This window comes from Mercenaria mercenaria, chromosome 14, assembly GCF_021730395.1.
Source record: "Mercenaria mercenaria strain notata chromosome 14, MADL_Memer_1, whole genome shotgun sequence".
In the NCBI taxonomy this organism is placed as follows: domain Eukaryota; kingdom Metazoa; phylum Mollusca; class Bivalvia; order Venerida; family Veneridae; genus Mercenaria; species Mercenaria mercenaria.
The window spans coordinates 25,347,133-25,367,710 of record NC_069374.1 but is presented as its reverse complement, the minus strand read 5'-3'; the positions used below and the strand labels follow the sequence as shown (position 1 = coordinate 25,367,710).

At 36.5% G+C, this 20,578-nt stretch overlaps 1 long non-coding RNA gene across 2 annotated transcripts in view; it reads right to left on the bottom strand.

The window, feature by feature from the left end:
• Positions 1–3,537: 3,537 nt before the first annotated feature.
• Positions 3,538–20,578, bottom strand: part of LOC128548415 (uncharacterized) — a 35,059-nt gene continuing 18,018 nt past the window's right edge. For both annotated transcript variants that reach the window (XR_008367021.1, XR_008367022.1), the window contains exon 4: positions 3,538–4,704. This is a non-coding gene — a long non-coding RNA (uncharacterized LOC128548415). The remainder of the gene's footprint in view (positions 4,705–20,578) is intronic.

Sequence of the window (20,578 nt, the reverse complement as noted above, 5' to 3'; positions counted from 1 at the left end):
AATCAACTGACCACATACAACTACCCTTTGTACTTTTGATCAGTGGAGTGTAAGTTACTGATCAGGAACTAAACTGTCTACTTAAAAACACAATCATGTATGTGTATGTATGTGTTCTTGATGTTTTCGTAAAGCACTTTTGAACGTACATATTTTGTATGAAATGAGTGCTATATAAGTTAGGTATAATAATAATAATAATAATAAGTGAATGAAGTATTGCCATGCAATAAAAAGTCCCCTACTGGAAGGCGCTTAATTTTCTCTACTGCAGTATAACATAATGAACTGATATCTGTCAATGATGTATAAACAATATTGTACTATATATACAATATAATATAACAAAGCACTTGGATTAAAATTTGCATATATAAAAACAAACAGTTGTTTTCATTTTGGAATTTTTTTGGCCAATATACAAAAAGTTATCATAAAAGTTATTTATAGTAACAACAAAGTGAAATTAATCCTATAAAAAAAAAAAAACTAGAGCTATCACTAAAGGTGATGAATGTACCCCCCTCATGCACTGACACAGTACACTGCAATTTGATGCACACAAGATTGCATAATTATGTGGACTGTATGTATATAGAATGTATGTATACAGTATAGTAACAAAAAACAAAGTCCCATAACTATGCAGAATATTTATCTAAAAGAATGTAACATGCACCATGCACAACTAGGGTTGGTACTGATCACTTGTGTGAAGTTTCATTAAATTGTGTCAAGGGGATGAGGAGATATGGTGCGCACAAGATTATGTCTATGTATATAGTATAGTAACAAAAAAAACAAAGTCCCATAACTCTGCAAATTTTTTTTCTGAAAGAACCTAACATGCCCCATGCACAACTACTGTTGTTACTGATCACTTGTGTGAAGTTTCATTAAATTGTGTCAAGGGGATGAGGAGAGATGGTGTGCACAACATTGTGTCTATGTATATAGCATAGTAACAAAAAAACAAAGTCCCATAACTCTGCAAATTTTTGTTCTAAAAGAACCTAACATGCCCCATGCACAACTACTGTTGGTACTGATCACTTGTGTGAAGTTTCATTAAATTGTGTCAAGGGGATGAGGAGAGATGGTGCGCACAAGATTGTTTCTATGTATATAGTATAGTAACAAAAAAACAAAGTCCCATAACTCTGCAAATTTTTTTTCTAAAAGAACCTAACATGCCCCATGCACAACTAATGTTGGTACTGATCACTTGTGTGAAGTTTCATTAAATTGTGTCAAGGGGATGAGGAGAGATGGTGCGCACAAGATTGTGTCTATGTATATAGTATAGTAACAAAAAAACAAAGTTCCATAACTCTGCAAATTTTTTTTCTAAAAGAACCTAACATGCCCCATGCACAACTACTGTTGGTACTGATAACCTGTGTGAAGTTTCATTAAATTCTGTCAAGGGGATAAGGAGAGATGGTGCGCACAAGATTGCGTCTACGGACAGACGGACAGACAGACAACCTGAAACCAGTATACCCCCCCTTACAACTTTGTTGTCGGGGGGTACAAAAAATTATAAAATGTAAGTCCACAAGAAAATCTTTACTAGGTAGAGATAGATCAAAATACACCTAAATATTGGATGTAACATGCATGTTGTACCACAGAAAAGTGGTCTCGATTTTTCCCTAATCCAGTAATAAAAAAGTTACAATGTAATCTATCTATAGTAACAACAAAGGGACGTAATTCTAAAAAAGTGTGCCTCATGGTGGTGAACATTTGTGCCAAGTTACATCAAAATCTCTCCATGCATGAAGAAGAAATGCTCCGGACAAAGTCATTCTTGAATTTGACCTTTGACCTCTAAGTATGACCTTGACCTTAGACCTAGCGACCTGGTTCTGGCGCAAGACAATTTGTCTCATGGTGAAATCCTTCCATGCATAAAGAAGAAATGCTCCAGACAAAGTCATTCTTGAATTAGACCTTTGACCTCTAAGTATGACCTTGACCTTTGAGCAAGGGCTCTGGGATTTGTGCATGACACGTTGTCTCATCATGGAGAGTATCTGCGCCAAGTTATATTGAAATCCCTTAATGAATGACAGAGTTATGGACCGGACACGAAACAGACCCTGTTCATGCCATGTTAACATTTGACTACTAAGTGTGACCTTGACCTTTGAGCTAGGGGTCTGAAAGTTGTGCATGACACATCGTCATATTATGACGTAAAATTTTACCAATTGATATTAAAATCCCTTCATGGATGAGAGAGTTATGGACCGGACACGAAACAGACCCTGTTCATGCCATGTTAACATTTGACTACTAAGTGTGACCTTGACCTTTGAGCCATGGGTCTGAAAGTTGTGCATGACACATCGTCTTATTATGAGGTACAATTGTGCCAAGTGATATTAAAATCCCTTCATGGATGGGAGAGTTATGGACCGGACAGGAAAAAAGCCCTGTTGACCTTTGACCTCCAATTGTGACCTTGACCTTTAAGGTAGGGGTCCGGGTTTTGCACATGACACGTCGTCTCATCATGGGGAACATTTGTGCCAAGTAATAATAAAATCCCTTCATGGATAAGAGTTATGGACCGGACACGAAATTGCGGACGGACGGAATGACGGAAAAGCGCATTCCTATAGTCCCCGAAACTGGTTTTCAACCAGTAGGGGACTAATAAACACATACAGACATAAGCAAACCGGTAAATGGTGACCTTGACCTTTTAGCTATGAGTAATGGACATGTCTCTTGCCATACACATTTAGGCCAAAGTATCTACATATTCAGCCATATAAAAAGCAACAGACTGTACAGTAAAAAGGAAATCAAAATTTTTCAACTGACAAAGTTTGACCTCTTTGCGACAATTACTGTCACAGTAATTATTCTGAGTTTTAAAATACTCCTACTTACTGTGCAAACTAGCGACAATTTTCTCATTTTCAACTAATTCAAGGGTCGTAGCTCCAAAGCAAATATAATATGCCCATCTTTGAATATGGAGGTACATAGTATGAGTTTGAATAAGTTCTAAGAAAAAAATTATCTAGTTATTGAGCAGTTTTGACCAATCCAAGGAGCAGTAACTCTAAGTCCCCTAATCCAAACTTGACATCAATATAGATGCCATATAATTTGTGTAATTACTGAAATTTTGAACCTGGTGAAGAAATGTGAATGTATCAAGATAGATATTAAACTATTTTTTAAAAATATTTTTAGATGCTTTTGAGAAAATATACTAACTTGCAATTTTTAATAAATTTCTTAAATGGTGAAAAGTCACAATACCTTATCCATACTTTCATTTTATACAGCATAGGGATTTTGTTAACAGAACAAATGAATAAAACCTAAACCAAAAACCAAATTGCCATGAAAGTAAACCATAAGAGAAAACTACTTGATTTGTTAAATTTATTTCAAATTACTTGCATTTGTTCTGTAGTAAAAAAAATAATTTCTAAAACTTTAAACATACATATTTATTTCTTTTTCCATTTTTAAAATTTAAAAAAGTATATAACAATACATAGGGAGGACTTAAAGGTCCATTACTAAGGGAAAGTGAGTTGGCAATTTTTTTCATAGCCAGTGCATAGACTTCTGCAAGACACTAAATAATGAAGATTGGCAGGTCAAAATTTACAGAAGGTCTTTGGAACTCAAAGAAATGTATGTGTATTATGTTGAAATTTCAATGAATCGACAGAATGACCCCCCAGGTCTTTTTTAACTTTCTTCATACTTCATAGAAAAATAATTGTACATATACTGCGATTTATTTCGAATTTCTACATACCAACTTTCATTTTCCAATAAAATGAAATAGTTTCTGTGCTTTTTAAAAGAAATTAAAATGTTCACTTTCCTTAGTATTGGACCTTTAACAGGTAAGGTTATTTTGTTATTAACTGTAAAATTAACATTTATGATTGAGAAAACCTGGCTTTTCAATAACTGCAATACTTACAAATGTTTTTTTTTTTTAATTTATTACTTTTTATGTCACATCTAAATCTTATGAGCTAACTTACCTTTAAGTGAATGACGTTGCATGCCTCACCTCTTTTTCTTTGGTCTTTGCTGAAACACAGTTCCTTGCCTGTATGCCTCTTTGCCAACACGTACTCTGTGTGCCTCAGCTCTTTGCTGAAACTCTGTATGCCTCAGCTCTTTGCTGATACTCTATCTGCTTCAACTCTTTGCTGAAACTCTGTGTGCCTCAGCTGTTTGCTGAAACTCTGTGTGCCTCAGCTCTTTGCTGAAACTGTGTGCCTCAGCTCTTTGCTGAAACCCTGTCTGTCTCAGTTCTTTGCTGAAACTTTATCTGCATTAACTCTTTGCTGAGTCTCTGTGTGCCTCAGCTCTTAGTCTTATCTTTGCTAAAACTTTGTTTGCCTCAACTCTGTTAAAAATCTAACTATTAAGCTCTTGGCTAAAACCCTGTCTGCTTAAGCTCTATACCATTTTAAGATTTTCTAAATTGCTGCATACTTATTTTGACTCCCTGTTGTCATTTTTGTCCATACAGGACATTTCTTGACATTTCGTCCCTGCTTCACAATTATACCTCCATAAAATGTAATATTTGTCACACGGTATATCTGCTTCCAGCTGTCTAAGCCCAGTAGGCCAGGTTTTCTGAACGCAATTTGCCTGTACACAGGGAGCTGTATCATCATCAACTGACACACACATCTTTGTTTTTACCTGGAAATAAATTTTCATAGGATTATGACAAAACATAAAATTACAATAAGATCATTTTATATCTTACTTTGAATTAGTTGTTTTAAAATAGGACTAGTACCCAATAATAAACGAGCTGTTTATAGTAAAATAGGGAGCTGTAGCTATCACTGGTGTAATTAATGATTCCAATGTGGTTGACAATATTGGGCAATAGATTAAGTCTGAGTAAAATGAATTTAGTATTATAGTGTTTCAAAATACTAAGTATAAATATACTTATTTCATGGAACACTCTGGTCATAATCTATGACTCTAGTTATCTCTCCTGACAGTCCGTCCGCAGAGTCACAAACAACTGCTATTAACAACAGTTGTCACAGGAGACACCACGCTCGACTATTTCAGTGCTTGATAGTGAAATTGGGCACATCTAAGGAAGCTGGAGCTGCCACTGGAGTGTTTGATGACTCAAAATGTGGATGAAGATATTGGACAATAGCTTAAGTCTGTGTCAAATGGATTTAGTATGGTGTATCAAAACATTAAGTAAGTATAAAATGTACGGAAAACTTCTGAAAAAGTGGCTAATGATACTGAACAACTATTTTAAGTTTGGATCAAATCTATTCAGAAATAACTGAGATAGAGCAAAAGTGCATCAAAACTTGAACCTGGATTCTATTAGTAACAAGAGCTGTCCGTAAGATAGCGCGCTCGAGTTTTCTCAGTGCTTGACTCTGAATTAGAGCTTTGCCAGTAAATTTTTTATAAAACTTCAACCAAAAAAATCTAAGTTAAAAAGGGGCATAACTCTGTCAAAATTCAAATCAGAGTTATGGGGTTTGTTTCTCCTGGTGTAGACTTTGATAGTAAATAACTATTTTAAGTTTCAAGTCAATAGCTTTGATAGAAACAAAGATATTTGATGTTATCAAAAAGTTTAACCAAAATTCACAGTTAAAAAGGGGCACAACTCTGTCAAAAATCAAACCAGAGTTATTGGAATTGTTTCTCCTGGTGTAGACTTTGATAGTAAATAACCATTTAAAGTTTCAAGTCAATAGCCTTAATAGAGATATTCGACTTTATCAAAAACTTTAACCAAAAATTCTAAGGCAAAAAGGGGCATAAATCCATCAAAATTCATATCAGAGTTATGGGGATTGTTTCTCCTGGTGTAGACTTTGACAGTAAATAACTATTTTAAGTTTCAAAATAGCTTGACAGAAACAAAGATATCTGATGTTTAATATCAACAAGAGTGCAAGAATGTCACAATATACGCCCGTCACAGCAAATTTCTTTACTCTAGCACCTGTATTTGCAAATGGAATTTTAACTTTGTGGTTGTTTAGTAATAACTAACTGTTTTGTTTTTCTAAGTCCACAAAAAAACTCCTTACCAGGTAGAGATACCTTAAAATACACCTAAAATTGGAAAGTAACATCTATGTTGTACCACAGAAAAGTGGTCTTGGTTTTTCCCTACGGTCAATTATAAAAAAGTTACAATATAAGTTATTTATAGTAACAACTAAGGGAAGTTAATCTTAAAAAAAAAAAGTCCTCACAAAAATCTTTACCAGGGAGAGACTGGTCACAATACACCTCAAAATTGGATGTAGCATGCATATTGTACTACAGAAAAGTGGTCTCGATTTTTCCCTATGACTAGTAATGAAAAAGTTACAATATAAGCTATTTATAGTAACAACAAAGGGAAGTAATTCGAAAGAAGGGAACTGCGCATGACACTTCGTCTCATGATGGTGTATAATTGTGTCAAGTTACATCAAAATCCCTCCATGCATGAAGAAGAAATGCTTCGGACAAAGTCATTCTTGTATCTGACCTTTGGCCTCTATGTGTGACCTTGACCTTAGACCTAGGGACCTGGTTCTTGCGCATGACACTACGTCTCGTGGTGGTGAACATTTGTGCCAAGTTATATCAAAATCCCTCTATGCATGAAGAAGATATGCTCCGGACAAGGTTTTCATTCTTGTATCCTTTGACCTCTAAGTGTGACCTTGACCTTAGACCTAGAGACCTGGTTCTTGCGCAAGACACTCCGCCTCATGGTGGTGAACATTTGTGCCAAGTTATATCAAAATCCCTCTATGCATGAAGAAGAAATGCTCCGGACAAAGTTTTCATTCTTGTATCCTTTGACCTCTAAGTGTGACCTTGACCTTAGACCTAGGGACCTGGTTCTTGCGCATGACACTCTTTCTCATGATGATGAACAATTGTGCCAACTTTCATCAAAATCCCTCTATGCATGAAGAAGATATGCTCCGGACAAAGTCATTCTTGAATTTGACCTTTGACCTCTAAGTGTGACCTTGACCTTAGACCTAGGGACCTGGTTCTTGCGCATGACACTCCGTCTCATGATGGTGAACAACTGTGCCAAGTTTCATCAAAATCCCTTCATGCATCTAGAAGATATGCTCCGGACAAGGTCTGTGGACGCCGCCCGCCCACCCACCCGCCCGCCCGCCCGCCCGCCCGCCTGGGGCGTTCCCATAATACGTCCCGTTTTTCAAACGGGCGTATAAAAAGTTTAACCAAAATTCTAAGTTAAAAAGGGACATAACTCTGTCAAAAATCAAACAGAGTTATTGGAATTGTTTCTCCTGGTGTAGACTTTGATAGTAAATAACTATTTTAAATTTCAAGTCAATAGCTTTGATAGTAACAGAGATATTTGACTTTATCAAAAACTTTAACCAATTGCGACGCCGACGCCGGGGTGAGTGCAATAGCTCTACTTTTTCTTCGAAAAGTTGAGCTAAAAGGGGGACATAACTCAGAGCTTTTGTAAGTTCTGAAACTCTAGAGTCATTCAGCCTAAATTAAAATCAGATTTTCAAGAGTCAAGATCAGCTCTTCAGGGGTCAAGCTTTAGTTTTATAAATGCAACTTCCACAGACTTTATCAGGGTTCCAGATAAGATGCGTATTAGCGTAAATTACGCTTTGAAATAATGCATATACGCATATCTGATAATTTTTAAGCGTATAAAAACATATATGAAATTACAGAAACGCATCCAATTACTTTTTTACTAGCGTAAACAAAATCTGGTTCGTCTGGGTGCTTAATGTAACACAGCACGGTAGGCATTCTCCCACACTGAACGTACCCATGCATTGAATGGTACTAGATAGACCTATGTTAAACTTTATTATACACTCAATGCGTGTGTAAATCAAATAGTTGGGAATCAATATTGACGGTACAGTAGAGTATTTTAAAGCAGCGTCGATTTATAATATCAACTCCCACTGCAGAGTAAACAACAACAAGAGCTGTCCGTAAGACAGCCAAGCTCGACTATTCGAAATATTATCTCAGAGGCAGGAAAATATTACCTAAAAAGGTTAAATATCAAAAAGTTTTAAGTTAAAAAGGGGGGAATAATTTGACCAAATGCGTATCAGTTATGGGACTTGCTGCTATCAACTATTTTTAAAACCCCTAAGGCACATGTGAAGTTTCAATTAAATACTGCATTAGTTTTGGAGATAGAAATCGCATGTAAAACTTAACCCAGAATTTTTCAAAGTCCAAAAGGGGCATAATTTGCCTAAAAACATGCCAGAGTTATGGAACTGATCCAGTGAGGTTATAATTGATCTAGAAAAAAAAAAAATAAGTTTCAAATCTATATGCCTTTAGTAATAGCTGTTTTGTACTTGCACGAAAAAATTTTAACCAGAATTTGCTAAGTCCAAAAGGGGGCATAATTTGGCCAAATGAAGGTCAGAGTTATGGGACTTGCTGCTATCAACTAGTTTTATAACCCCGAAGACACACGTGAAGTTTCAAATCAATATCTGCATTAGTTTTGGAGATAATAACTTGCATGTAAACTTCAACCAAAATTTTCTAATTTCTAAAAGGGGGGCATAATTTGCTCAAAAAACATGTCAGAGTTATGGGAACTTGACCCAGTGAGGTTGGTAATTGATCTAGAAAAAGAAAAAATAAGTTTCAAATGTATATGCCTTTAAAAATAGCTGTATGTACTTGCACGCAAACTTTAACCATATTTTCTAAGCCCAAAAGGGGGGGCATAATTGGCCAAAATGAAGGTCAGAGTTAGGGGACTTGCTGCTATCAACTAGTTTTATAACCCCAAAAACACATGTGAAGTTTCAAATCAAAATCTGCATTAGTTTTGGAGATAATACTTGCATGTAAAACTTTAACCAAAATTTTCTAAGTCTAAAAGGGGCATAATTTGCTCAAAATACATGTCAGAGTTATGGGTCTTGACCCAGTGAGGTTGGTAATTGATCTAGAAAAAAAAAAATAAGTTTCAAATCTATATGCCTTTTAGAAATAGCTGTATGTACTTGCACGCAAAATTTTTAACCAGAATTTTCTAAGTCCAAAAGGGGGCATAATTTGGCCAAATGAAAGTCAAGTTATGGGACTTGCTGCTATCAACTAAGTTTTATAACCCCGAAGACACATGTGAAGTTTCAAATCAATATCGGGCATTAGTTTTGGAGATAGTAACTTGCATGTAAAACTTTAACCAAAATTTCCTAAGTCCAAAAGGGGGCATAATTGCTCAAAATCCCATGTCAGAGTTATGGGACTTGACCCAGAAAAGGTTGGAAATTGACCTAGAAAAAGAAAAAATAAGTTTCAAAGCTATATGCCTTTAATTGATGGCTGTATGTACTTGCATGCAAAAACTTAACCAAGGTGTGACGCCGACGCCGACGCCGACGCCGACGCCAGGGTGAGTAGAATAGCTAGACTATTCTTCGAATAGTCGAGCTAAAAATGTCTTTTCTCTACGAATGGAAAAGTGAACAAACACTATGAATTCTATAAACTAACAAAAACTAGAGCTATCACTAAAGGTGAAGAATGTACCCCCCACCCCCCACCCCCGCGTGCACTGACACAGTACAAGCAATTTGACCAACACAAGATTGCATAATTATGTTTGGGCTGTATGTATATATAGACTGTATGGATACAGTATAGTAACTAAAAAAAAAGTCCCATAACTATGCAGAATATGTATCTAAAAGAATGTAACATGCACCATGCACAACTAGGGGTTTGGGACTGACACTTGTGTGAAGTTTCATTAAATTGTGTGCAAGGGTTTGGTAAAAATTAGGCACGCAAAAATTGCATATGCAGACTGTATGTACATAGTATGTTAACAAGAAACAAAGTCCCATAACTCTGCCAATTTTTTTTTCTGAAAGAACCTAACATGCCCCATGCACAACTACTGTTGGTACTGATCACTTGTGTGAAGTTTCATTAATTCTGTCAAGGGGATGAGGAGAGATGGTGCGCACAAGATTGTGTCTATGTATATAGTATAGTAAACAAAAAAACAAAGTCCATAACTCTGGATTTTTTTTTCAAAAAGAACCTAAAATGTCCAGTGCACAACCCACTGTGGTACTGGACACTTGTGTGAAGTTTCATTAAATTGTGTCAAGGGGATGAGGAGAGATGGTGCGCACAAGATTGTGTCTATGTATATAGTATAGTAACAAAAAAACAAAGTCCCCTAACTCTGCAAATTTTTTTCAAAAAAGAACCTAACATGCCCCATGCAAAAACTACTGTTGGTACTGATCACTTGTGTGAAGTTTCATTAAATTCCCGTCAAGGGATAAGGAGAGATGGTGCGCACAAGATTGTGTCTATGTATATAGTATACAACAAAAAACAAAGTCCCATAACTCTGGAATTTTTTTTTCTAAAAGAACCTAACATGTCCCATGCATAACTACTGTTGGTACAAATGTCTTTTCAAAAAGAACCTAACATGCCCGATGCACAACTACTGTTGGTAGTGATCACTTGTGTGAAGTTTCATTAAAATTGTGTCAAGGGGATGAGGAGAGATGGTGCGCCAAAAATTGTGTCTATGTAAATAGTATAGTAAACAAAAAAACAAAGTCCCATAACTCTGCAAATTTTTTTCTAAAAGAACCTAACGTGCCCCATGCACAACTACTGTTGGTACTGATCACTTGTGTGAAGTTTCATTAAATTCTGTCAAGGGGATAAGGAGAGATGGTGCGCACAAGATTGCGTCTACGGACAGACGGACAGACAGACAGACAACCTGAAACCAGTATACCCCCCCTTACAACTTTGTTGTCGGGGGGTACAATGATCCAAAAAATATAACTAAAGGTAGACTTATATTGAATATTGAACTTTCATATTTTTTGGTGAATGAAGTCAAAGCAAGCCTAGGGAGGAAAAAAGAAGCAAAAACTTGAATACTGAATTGAAACTGAACTGCAAACAAATTCATGGGTGTTATGTACCCAATAAATATGTTAGAAAACTCATTTCTGGTTGTTTTTTTTTTTCACATTCATTATAAATTTTCAGGAGTAAAATTACTCCTAGTCAATTTCAAATTTACAATTTTACTCTTTCACAAAAAATATGATGAGTAAATACTCATTAGCCAAAAAAATTATTTATCTAAAACAAGTACATTAATCATTACATATCTTTTTTAAACAATTCATAGTTTAGTTGTCTTAGTACATTGTCTAAAAGTGGATGGGGTTTGGTGCCTTTGCATGTTTTTATTCTCGAAAAATGCTTCAAAATAAGAGCTGCTTTTGCAACAGTTATCATATTTTTCTTAAATGCAGACTTTTTATTTACAGTGTACTAGAAAATCTTGTAAGAAATGATAAAAAATGTCGGAAAATCATGTTACGAAAATGTGGTGAAAAATATAAAAAACAAAAGAGAACTTTTAAAATTTCTTGAAAAAATACGTTTTAATTTTTTTTGTTTTCACCAACCATTCAATACTTTAATTCTGTTTATTTACAGCACTTATATTTTTTTTTGGCCCCAAATAAAGCCCCCCCGCAATGAAAACAATGAATAAGTACTCCCCTGAAAATAAAAGCCCCAAAGGAGGCACCTAATTTTCTCTACTGCATATAACAAATAAACATATCGTCAATGATTTTAAAAACAATATTGTACTATATATATAATATGTTAAAAAACACACTTGGATTAAATGGCATATAAAAAACCCACATTGTTTCCATTTAAATTTTTTTGGGGTTTATAAAAAATTTATCAATTAAACTTTTAAATTTTTTAAATACATCAGGGAAATTTAATCCAAAGGAAAAAAAAAACAAAGGGCCATGATGGCCCTATATCCTCACCTTTATCATGCACTTGGGGCAAGAAGCCCTCAAAAAAAAACAAAATCCAAAGGACGGAACCAAAGGAAAGAAATTTGACCAAAAAAGAAAAAAAATTCTTACAAGGTATAGAATGCAAAATACCCCAAAATTGGAGGTACCACCATGCTGTACCCAGAAAAGGTTTTGGTTTCCCCCTACGGCCAATAATAAAAAGAGGCCCATGATGGCCCTGAATCGTCACCCTTCCCACATTACCCTTTTTGGGTAGATTTCCTTTTTTTTCTAATTACATGTGCCCTAGTTTTGAGCTCATGTGCCCCATTTTTTGAATTGCCCAAATTTAAAATAAAATTCTGACCTTTTTCATGAAACCATTGAAAAATAGGTCTTAAGAGGTTTTTTATTATTTGACCATTGACCATTTTTCAAAGGTAAGACCCTTTTTGAATTTACCTAAATATATCAAGGTGAAATTCCTCAAATTTTATAAGATCTCATGAAAAATATGGCCCTAAAAGGGGTCACAAGGTTTTCTATTTTTATACATAGCGGCCCTATTTTGACCCCACGTGACCCAGTTTCGAAACTGACCTAGATTCTAAGGTGAACTTTCGATAAATTTTAAAGAAGTCCATTGAAAAATAGGGCCTCTAGAGAATAAAAGATTTTAATAATTTTTAGACCTAGCCTAGTTTTCGACCGCAATTGCCCCCCGTTTTCAAACTTGACCTAGATATCCAAGATGAACATTCAGACAACTTTTTTAAAAAACCCTGAAATATGCCCTGAGAGAATAATGGTTTTTTTATTATTACCTTACTGACCTTTTTTTTTAAAAGGCTGACCCATTTAAAATCGACCTAGAATCTCAAGGTAAACATCTCCCAAATTTTTGGAGTCCCCAAGTAGGGCCCTCTAAGGGGTCAAGGGTTTTTTTCTTTTTTTAGACCTACTACCTAGTTTTTGACCGAACTGACCCGTTTCGAACGCCCGATACATCAAGATAACTTCGCCCAAACTTTCATACAAATCCCATGAAATATGGCCTTGAGGGTCACAATTTTTTTTTTTTTATTTGCCTACGACCTATTTTTTTTAAGCAAGTGCCCCCTTTTTAAAAATTTTTACCTAAATCATCAGGTGAACATTCGCCCAAATTTTATGGAGATCCATTCAAAAGTATGCCCTAGAGAGGTAAAAGGGTTTTCTTTTTTTAGACCTACGCCCTTTTTTTGATCCCACATGCCCTTTTTTCGAACTTGCCCTAGATATCATCAAAAAAAAACCTTTTTAAATACGGGCCCATGAAAAATAGGGCCCTTTAGAGAGGTCACAAGGTTTTTCTATTATTTGCCTAGCCCCTAGTTTTTAAAGGCCCTCCCCCCTTTTCAATTTGACCTAGACTCCCCAAAGCAAACATTCAGCCCAATTTTTCTACGATCCCAAAAAAAAATAGGCCTCTAAGAGGTCAAAAGGGTTTTTTTCTATTATTTGCCTTTTGGGCCTATTTTTTATGGCACGGCCCCCACTTCAATTGCCCTAATATCTCAAGGTGAACATTCTGACCAATTTTCTTTTGAGACCATAAAATATAGGCCTCTAGTGAGCCAAGGTTTTCTTTTTTTAGACCACACCTGTTTTTGCCCCGCATGTGACCCATTTCGAACTTGACCTAGATATCATAAAGACAAACTTCAGACCAACTTTTTTACGACCCCATAAAAAATTTGGCCTTTAGAGGGGTCCAAGGTTTTTATATTCCCCTACGCCCTTTTTTGAGGGCACATGCCCCAGTTTCGAATTGACCAGTATCATCAAGGGAACGTCGCCCAAATTTTCATGAAGATTTTGTGAAATATAGGCCTTGAGGGGCACAATTTTTTTTATTTTTAGACCTAGACCTAGTTTTTAAAGGGCCCGTGACCCTTTTCGAATTTGCCCCTAGATATCATCAAGGTGAACATTCTGACCAATTTTTTCATGAAGTTTTGTAAAAATTAGGGCCTCTGAGGGGGTCAAAAGGGTTTTAAATTTTAGCCCTCTGACCTTTTTTTTAATGGACTGACCCATTTTCAAACTTGCCCAGATTCACAAGGTAACTTCTAAACCAATTTTCAAAAGATCCCATGAAAAATGTGACCTTAAGGGGTCAAACAAATTTTTAAGGGAGGGAGGCTCATGGACGGACGCACCCGGACGACGGACACCGCCGATCACAAAGCTCCCTTGTCACTTTGTGACGGGGGAGCTAAAAATTACAAAAATAAGCATTTGTAGATGAAAAAGGGGAAGAAATTAAAAACAAGAGACCTGAGGTCCTAATCGCTCACCTTTTCCCCCAATCCCCCATTTTTGATATGACGTCGTTTTTTCTATTATTGAAATAGTGACCTATTTTTTGAACAACGCCCCAGTTTTAAAAACCGCCCAATTTTATCAAAAAAAAATTTGACCATTTTTCAAAAGACCCATTGAAAAATAGGTCTTAAGATCAAAAGGTTTTTTTCATTTTTGACCTATTAAACCATTTTTTAAAGGGTAGTGACCCGTTTGAATTTTACCTAGATATATCAATTGAACTTTCCCAAAAATTTTCAAAAAGATCTCAGGAAAAATAGGGCCTCTAGAGAGGTCACAAGGTTTTTTTTTTTTATCCCACGGGCCCTTTTTTTAAGGCACGTGACCCATTTCAAACTTGCCCTAGAATTATAAAGGGTAAACTTCCCCCAAATTTTTTATGGAGATCCATTCAAAAGATGGCCTCTAAAGGTCAAAAGGTTTTTTATTTTTAGCCCACTGCCCTATTTTTTGCCCAAAAACAGACCCTTTTTTCGAAATTTTACCTAGAAACATCAAATGAACTTTCAACCATTTTCTACAGACCCCATGAAAATTACCCCTTTAAAGGCCCCAAAGGGGTTTTTTTTTTATTTGATTACTGCCCCTATTTTTTTTAAGGCACGTGCCCCAGTTTCAAATTTGCCCTAATATCATAAAAGGGGAACATTCTACCAAATTTTTTTAGGAGATCCTTTTCAATTTGGCCTCTAGAGAGGTACAAGGGTTTTATTTTAGATACTGCCCTTTTTTTTTTGCCCGCAATGACCCTGTTTCAAACTTGACCTACTATCCAAGATGAAATTCAGCCCCCAACTTTCATCAGATCCCTAAAAATATGGCCCTCTAGAGAGGTCAAAAAGTTTTTTCTAATTTGACCTACACCTAGTTTTTGATGGCACGTGCCCCACTTTCGACTTGGCCTAGATAACAAGGTGAACATTTTCCAATTTTCAAAGTCTCAGAAATATATGGCCCTAGAGGGGTAAAAAGGTTTTTTTATTTTTAGACCTACTGACCTTTTTGATTCACGTGCCCCATTTAAACTTCCTAGTATCATCAAGATGAACATTCAAAAACCAACTTTCAAAAGATCCCATGAAAATATGGCCTTTAAAAGGCCCCAAGTTTTTCTTTTATTTGACCTATTACCTAGTTTTTGATGCACGTCCCCCTTTTCGAACGACCTAATATCATAAAGGGTAACATCTGACCAAATTTTTCATGAAGATCTGTGAAAATGCCTCTAGAGAGGCCCAAAAGGGTTTTTTTCTATTTAAAGCCTACTAAACCTAGTTTTTGAAGGCACGTACCCATTTTTCGAATTTGGACCTAGTTCATCAATGAACTTTTCTGCCCAATTTCCATAATTTCCCCTGAAAAATGTGACCTCTAGAGGGGGCACAAGCAAAAGTTTCGGCGCACCACGACGGAAAACGACACGCGCGACACAAAAGCTCACCTTGTCATTTGGGAAGGGCTAAAAAAAAAAAATTTTGTAAGTGAACAAAAAAAGGGATCTCCAAAAAAAAAATGTTGCAAAAATGAAATTTCGATCATATCTTCATTATTTTACGGAGATAAACCCTTTTTTTAATAAAGGGGGGTAATCGACATAAAAACAGTCCCAATTTAACCCCGATTTTCTCAGTCCAACTAATAACAAAAATGAAATTTCAAAAGTCCATAAGTACTTACTGAATAAACCATTTTTATTTCAAACAGGGGGGTAATCAATATAAAATAACTTGGAACTACAGGATTGATTTTCATGAAATCCAAAATTTATTGTTGTTGAAGAATTTTTGGGAAATTTTTTATCAAAAAAAAACCTAAATGAACTCTTATATGGCTGCAAAAGCCAAAATACAATTTTGGGCCCTTTAAAGGGGGCCCTAACTCTGGAACCCCTGATGGAATCTGGCCAGTTCACAAAAGGAACCCGTCTTTTGGTGAACAATTCTTGCCCAAATCTGGTTTAAAACCCAAAACATAAATAAACTGCTTTGTGCGACTGGGCAAAATAACTAATTTTTGGGTCCTTTAGGGGGCCCTAATCTGGAACACTTATGGGATTGGCCGGTTTAAGAAAGGGAAAGAGATTTATGGGACACAAGTTTTTTTGAAATTTTTATTAAATTCAAAACATAAAGAAACGCTTGTGGGAACAAGTCAAAATAGCTAAATTTTGGCCCCCTTCAGGGGCCATAATCTGGAAACCCAAAAGGAATTTGGGGATTCCAAAGGCCAATCTTAGGGACAACTGGTCCAGTTTTGGTAAAAATCAAATCATAAATAAAAATTTTCTATTGTGCAGCGGTCAAAAAAGCTAATTTTCCCTTTCAGGGCCAAACTCTGGAACCCTAATGGGGGTCTGGCCATTTCAAGAAAGAACCGAGATTTAGGTGATAAAGGTGTCAAGTTGGTTAAAATAATAAAATGAAACCCCTATATGCAGACAAAAATTTTTGACGCACGGACGACGCAGGACTAACGAGGACGAAGGGGGACACAAAAGCTCACTTTTCCTATGTGAAGGGGGCTGAAAAAAAAAATCATTAATAAAAGTCCAAAAAATCTTTTCCAGGAGAGATAGGTCAAAAAACACTAAAAATTGGATGTAACCAAAGTTGTCCACAGAAAAGTGGTCCATTTTTTTTCCCACCCCAAAAAAAAAAGTTACAATAAAATCTATTTAAAGTAAAAAAAAGGGAGTAAATTTTAAAAACAAGGGTGCCCCCGGTGGTGAACATTTGGGCCAAGGGCATCAAAAAACCCCCAGCATAAGAAAAGCTCCGTACGTTTTTCTTTAATTTTACTTTGACCCCTAAATATGACTTTGGGCCTTAACCTAGGGGCCGGTTCTTGGCAACAATCCCCCTTTTGTTGGTGAACATTTGTGCCAAGTTTAAACACAAAACCCCCCCATCATGAAAGGAGAAATGCTCCAGACAAAGATTTTGTGTTGACCTTTGGGCCCTAAAAATGTGACCTTTACATTAGACCTTGGGCCTGGGTTTGCGCAGAATTTGTCTCATCCAGGGGGTATTTTTGCCAAATATATCTAAATCCTTTTTGATGACAAAGTTTTTTAGCCGGCAGGAAAAAAAACCTCTTGACCTTTGATCTCAAAATGTGACCTTGCCTTTTTAAGCTAGGACTATGTACTATGTCCCCCTTTGACACTTTTTGAGGAAAAGTAGAGCATCTCATCGGGAAAATTTATGCCAAGTAAATTGTATCCCTTGAGGGGTTCTGGGTCAGACAGGAAAAAAAATTATTGACTTTTTCTCCAATTTTTTACCTTGCCTCGACTAAGGGTCTGGGGTTTGGGCAATACTGTTGCTCTCAGGGGAACTTTGTGCCAAGTAATATTTAAAAACCCTTTATGGTGGCAGAGTTGGACGGGACAGGAAAAAAACCTGTTGACTTTGACCCCAAATTTTGGGCCTTGACCTTTGAGCTAGGGGGCCCGGGGTTTGCGACGACAGTATCTCATCATGGGGAAAAACTGTGCCAAATAAATTAAAACCCTTAAATGAATGTCACGTTAGGGCCAGACAAAAACAGACCCCCTTTTGCTTTTTAAATTTTCTGGCCCAAGGGGGACCTTTACCTTTTAGCTGGGGTCGAAATTTTTGCATGAAACATCGTTTTTTTATGACGACATTTTTGCCAATATATTAAAATCCCTCAGGATGGGGGGAGTTTTTAAGGACCGACAGGAAAAAAACCCCTTTTACCTTTACCCCCAATTTTGACCCTTTACCCCTTTTAGCCAGGGTCCAGTTTGCGCAAGACAAATCATCTCATCATGGGGAAATTTGCCAAAGTAAAACTAAAACCCTCAAGGTGGGAAGTTAGGGGCCGGGCAGGAAACAAACTTCGAGAAAACGCGCTCGCTATTCGAAAATTATTGAAAAATGGGGGCAAAAAATTACCACGAATTTCGCAAAAGAAAAAAAAAGAGGGGCCTGAAGGCCCGTACGTCACCCCACTATTGACCTAAAGATCATCAAAATTAACATTCTGACCAAGTTTTATTAAGATATGGTCAGAAATGTGGCCTCTAAAGTGTTAACAAGTTTTTCCTTTGATTCGACCTGGTAACCTAGTTTTTGATCCCACATGACCCAGATTCAAACCTGACCTAAAGATCATCAAGATTAACATTCTGACTAAGTTTCATGAAGATACAGTCATAAATCTGGCCTCTAGAGTGTTAACAAGCTTTTCGTTTGATTTGACCTAGTGACCTAGTTTTTGACCCCATCTGAGCCAGATTTTAACATGACCTATAGATCATCAAGATTAACATTCTGACCATGTTTCATTAAGATATGATCATAAATGTGGCCTCTACAGTGTTTACCAGCTTTTCCTTTGATTTGACCTGGTGACCTAGTTTTTGATCTTAATGACCCAGATTCAAACTGGACCTTGAGATCATCAAGATTAACATTCTGACCAGGTTTCATGAAGACACAGTCATTAATGCTGCCTCTACAGTGTTAAGAAGCTTTTCCTTTGATTTGACCTGGTGACCTAGTTTATGACCCCAGATGACCCAATATTGAACTCGTCCAAGATTTTATTGAGGGTAACATTCTAACCAAGCTTCATTAAGATTGGGCGAAAATTGTGACCTCTAGAGTGTTAACAAGCTTTTCCTTTGATCTGACCTGGTGACCTAGTTTCTGACCCCAGATGACCCAATATCAACCTCATCCAAGATTTTATAAAGGGTAACATTCTGACCAAGTTTCATTAAGATTGGGAGAAAATTGTGACCTCTAGAGTGTTAACAAGCTGTTCCTTTGATTTGACCTGGTGACCTAGTTTATGACCCCAGATGACCCAATATCAAACTCGTCCAAGATTTTATAAAGGGTAACATTCTGACCAAGTTTCATTAAGATTGGGCCAAAATTGTGACCTCTAGAGTGTTAACAAGCTTTTCTTTTGATTTGACGTGGTGACCTAGTTTTTGACCCCAGATGACCCAATATCAAACTCGTCCAAGATTATACTGAGGGTAACATTCTGACCAAGTTTCATTAAGATTGGGCCAAAATTGTGACCTCTAGAGTGTTAACAGTCAAATTGTTGACGACGACGGACGGATGGACGGAAGTTTCTACAGATGGACCTTTATTGGGTATTTCTTTTGTTAAAAAGTACCCAATATGCTACAAAAAGTACCCAATAAACACTACAGAATGAATAGAATTTACCGTTACCTATTGTTCTCTATACCCAACAAATGTTCATTTGTGGGCTCGACAGACAGACGACGACGGACGACAGACACAGGGCGATCACAAAAGCTCACCTTTGAGCACTTTGTGTTCAGGTGAGCTAAAAATTAGACAAGCAATGTTCCTGTATTTGTAGATTTCGATAAGTCTTGCACTAAATGGCAATGTGTGAACCATTTTCAATGTCCAAAAAGGGCCATAATTCAGCCAAAATAGTTGTCAAAGTTATGTACTCTTGCCTACAGATTGAAATCATAATGATAAACAAGTGTTCAAAGTTTAAAAGCAATATGTCAAATAGTTTTGACAAAACGTGGACTTGTATGAAAACAGAACAAATTTCCAAGTCCAAAAAGGACCATAATTCAACCAAAATAGATGACGGAGTTATGTACTCTTTCCTACAGATAGAGACTATTATACTGAACATGTGATAAAAGTTTCAAAGCCATATGTAAAACACTTTACACAAAATATGAACTGGTACGAAAAACTTAACCCAGATTTCTAAGTCAAAAGGGGCCATAATTCAGCCAAAATCCTTGGAGTTATGTACTCTTGCCTATAACTGGACATGGTGATGGTAAACAGGTGTTGAAAGTTTCAAAGCTTTATCTCAAAAGACTTTGTCAAAATATGAACTGGTACGAAAAACTTAACCAAGATTTCTAAGTCAAAGGGCCATAATTCAGCCAAAATCCTTGATGGAGTTATGTGCTCTTGCCTATAAATGGTCACGGTGATGGTAAACAAGTGTTGAAAGTTTCAAAGCTTTATCTCAAAAGACTTTGTCAAAATGTGGACTGGTACGAAAACTTAACAAAGGTGTGATGCCAACGCCGAAGCCGTGGTGAGTAGGATAGCTCTACTTATTCTTTGAATAGTCGAGCTAAAAAGCCCTGTTGACCTTTGACCTCCAATTGTGACCTTGACCTTTGAGCTAGGGGTCCGGGTTTTGCGCATGACATGTCGTCTCATCATGGGGAACATTTGTGCCAAGTAATATTAAAATCCCTTCATGGATGACAGAGTTATGGACCAGACACGAAATTGCGAACGGACAGACGTAATGACGGAAAAGCACATTCCTATAGTCCCCGAAACTGGTTTTCA